The sequence below is a fragment of the Agrilus planipennis genome, unplaced genomic scaffold (genome assembly GCF_000699045.2).
Source record: "Agrilus planipennis isolate EAB-ADULT unplaced genomic scaffold, Apla_2.0 scaffold126, whole genome shotgun sequence".
Classification (NCBI taxonomy): domain Eukaryota; kingdom Metazoa; phylum Arthropoda; class Insecta; order Coleoptera; family Buprestidae; genus Agrilus; species Agrilus planipennis.
The window spans coordinates 861,851-865,711 of record NW_020439036.1 but is presented as its reverse complement, the minus strand read 5'-3'; the positions used below and the strand labels follow the sequence as shown (position 1 = coordinate 865,711).

General features: G+C 29.3%; 1 long non-coding RNA gene across 1 annotated transcript in view; it reads right to left on the bottom strand.

Moving 5' to 3' along the window:
• Window positions 1-1,358: 1,358 nt before the first annotated feature.
• The window catches only part of LOC108736250, an 8,010-nt gene continuing 5,507 nt past the window's right edge, over window positions 1,359-3,861 (bottom strand). Inside the window, exons 2-3 of the long non-coding RNA XR_001937701.1 lie at window positions 2,982-3,077; window positions 1,359-1,540 (exon numbers count right to left, since the gene is read on the bottom strand). This is a non-coding gene — a long non-coding RNA (uncharacterized LOC108736250). The remainder of the gene's footprint in view (window positions 1,541-2,981; window positions 3,078-3,861) is intronic.

Genomic DNA, 3,861 nt, shown 5'->3' with positions numbered 1-3,861 from the left:
ATGGAAGTAAAATCTTTTAACGCTTTTTACTGACATATAAATTTTTTAATTACCTGTAGTTAATAGAGAATAATTAATTTTAATTTTAAAAACCAAAAAGGGCCGGGAGAGCAGATAAAAAATTTAAATTATAAATATAATATCTAAATACAATATGTAAGTTTCAATCCTTTACAACATCCCCAACATCTGTTTAAAAATCAGACAAGAAATAAAATATTTTTACAATTTTAAGGCGTGCATGATTTTGACATTTTTGAAAATGGTTAAAATTTGTCATTCTTAGTGGAGTTTTAATTTTTTTTCAGTTTTATTTTATTTTAAAGTCCATGTGGCTTCGACCAACCAAATTTAATTTTTTTCATGCAAATTTATCAATAAATTGAGTAAGATTATATTTGATTTTTAGCGTTTTATAAATCGTTAAATTTTGTCATTATTGATTGGATTTTGAATTTTTTCGGTTTTATTTTATTTCTTTTCTGTTCCGCTGTAGTATCAACAAGCACGATTTTTGACGGTTTTAAAAATCATTATATTTTATCCTGTTTTTAGCTAAATATTTTACTTACAAAAATAAATAAACCTTAATATATTACCCCAAATAAATGGGAAAAAATTGTTGTTGTTGTTACACCGTCGCCGGGGATCGAACCCGAACCCCCTGGTTTTTACGCACGAATACCCTACTACTAAGCTGCGAGAGGTGATAACAATAACTTGTAGTTTAAGCATAAAAACCAGGAGCACCCGGGTTCGATTCCCGGTGGGGATGGTAGTAGCTACAACCTTTCCCCATTAATTTAATTTAATTTCACTCTAGTGTTTAATATTAAGCACCTAAACCCCAAAATTCCACACAACGTTTTGTGGAATTTTGTTTGATTCAACATGTAATACTCATGTGCATACGTGTGTCACAAAATTTACAATTTAATTAAATATTTTTAAAATGTTAGGGAGCTGCCCTCCCTGCCCCTCTTGGCGACTCCCATCAAAAATTTTAAAATGTTACAAAATATTTCGTCCTGTTTTCTGTTCTGCATAACTACCCTACAACTTTTGTACAAAGTTATTTTACAATTCACATTAAAATCAAGAAAAAATGGCTTAACCTTCCTTAGATTTCCTGTTATATGGTATGTATCTAAAGAAAGCTTTCATATTAAACAATTACCTCTTGTGGTAAACATTTTTTCCAGTTTTAATTTCTGTTACATGAAATATTAAAACTAAATAACTTTTTATTTAATAAAATGCACATATAAATACATACATACATACATATTATACAAATGCATTTTTACTCATTCTGGAGTTCAATTTGGATCAAAATTATCCTCCCTTGATAAAATTCATTTGCCTTACGTCGTCTGGAATTAGACAAGCAAGACTTCGGCTTCGTTCCAGCGGGAAATGGAAGGTAGTGTTTTCTTGGATGTTGCATTCGAATAGAAGGGATAGACTCCAGGTCGAATCGAAACCTGTCAAAAGGCGTTACCTCTGCTTCCTACTATTTGCTGCCTCTACCCATCACATCCTGTAATAGGTGAATTTTATTTAATCAAAAGTAAATCTGTTTAAAGTCATATCTAATTTGTATATATACAAATATGAACACCACCCCAGTGGAAATTTGAAGAGTAAGATTTTCTGAAAATTTTAAACAAAAAACTCGAGAAATAAACGATTTATTTTAATCTCAAAATTACTAAATACTTCATTTAATTATCCATAAAAGAAAGAAAATTTACTTCCAAATATGCACAGAATTAGTCTTCATTTTACAGTCGCGGACTTGGTCAATTTCGCAAGACCAAGACTAAATATACAAGACAAAGACCAAATACGCATAACTAAACAAAAAATTATTACTTCCGATGGATTTTTGAGTTAAACTATTTGAAGGAACGTTCCCTGGAACAAAATATTTTTTGAATTTAAATTTTTCAGTTTGCTTTCCTAACACTTTTTTTTAATATTAAATGCAAATGAAAGAAACTTTACTATTGTTTGAGAAAAGGGATTTACAAGAATGTCCTCGAAAAAAGTGTTCTTTGTTCCTATATCTGGATTATCGTGTCGGTAAATAGAAAAATTTGTGCTTAAAATAATTATTAAAAAAGCGTATGAAATTCAAAAAGCAAAACCAAAATCAGCATCGAAACTGTATCACCAAGACCAACAGTATTTGCGCAAGACCGAATAAGTAAGACCAATACCAAGACTTGAACAGTCTTGGTTTTGCTTTGATCATCACTGACAGAGAAAAAAATGGATGTTAATTATGGTAATCCAAAACAATAAGAAAAGATTGTGTTTCTGGAAATATTAGTTATTGACTGAAATGTAAAATTAAAAATTTTAAAAAGTTTGAAAACTAAAAAATTTAATTATGTTCATCTTATCTTGTCTTAATGAAGTAGTAAATTACAAATTTGTTTTTTTTTTTTAATTATAAGGAATAATGAAACTGATTCTGAAAACTGCACTTATGTGTTTCATATTTTCATATTCACTACCCACCCACTTGTAAAAGATCGAAATGAATGTGATAGTAGGTATCAATAAAAAGTTCTACAAATACAATTTCGTCCCTTGTATCATTTTCCCCATTAGNTTATAAGGAATAATGAAACTGATTCTGAAAACTGCACTTATGTGTTTCATATTTTCATATTCACTACCCACTTGTAAAAGATCGAAATGAATGTGATAGTAGGTATCAATAAAAAGTTCTACAAATACAATTTCGTCCCTTGTATCATTTTCCCCATTAGCTTTCCCTTCATATCTTTTTTTAAAAATTCCTCTTGACCGCGTTATCAAATATTTACGTAAATAGAACTATTCACGCTTTTTTTGGAAATTTTAATAGACAAAAAAGAAAGGAAATAATTGCATGCTTAATAGTTATTGTGTAATTAAAAAATAGAAAAAGTGATCTAACACGTAAAAAGAACAATTATTGTGATACTCACTTAATCACAATAGCTCCAACTTGTGGTGGGCCGGAATCACATCAGTTTTCCATTAAATGTGGTAAAAATATCAAGACCAAATTTTTGTTTCCAAATCTGAAACAAAAAGAAACTAAATTAACGAATACAATAACAATATTGAAATGGTAAAAATAAAATTATTATTGAACATGATAATAACTAAATTACTTTCTTATTAGTTACGACCAAACTCGATCTTAGTCTTGTACTTAATCCTTAACCTGCTTAAAAGAAAAACCTAATTAATAAAAAATAATTTCACGTAGCTATTGTGTTAATTTGCTTCAAAAAGTACACTTTCATTTTCACAATATTATGTAGGTTTCATTCTTTATGTAGGTAGGCACATTTTTTGAGACAGTCATGGTAAACCTTTCCATTCGTTTGGTTGCAATTAACCTTGAACAATATTTTGAATTTAATTTTCTACATGTAAGCTTACGTTAAAAATATTAATTGTACGTAAACGTCAGGATATTTCCATAAAACATAAAAAAAGCAAATTCATCCAATGCTATAAAGCAATCAGGAAAAATATTAAAAAGGAAAACACTTTTTCATCTACAGTCACACTCTTCTTACATGCTCTTCCTTCGTACCATTTTAATTGTCCAAACGCTATTTTATTTAAAGTACAATCCCGAAAGTTTTCTTCGATAAATGTACGGCTGAGGATGTTACCCGAAGATTCAAAAGTGACTATAAATGTATACGGTTGTTCGGAAAGTCATTTCGTTTTTTCCCGACAGAGGATTTAATTGTATTCTTTTGCACCCAACTTCACATTTAAGCCGTATAATTTTTATATGCTTTGAGAGCTCATATAGCAAGGCTTGTGTGTGAAAAATTCCAATTAATT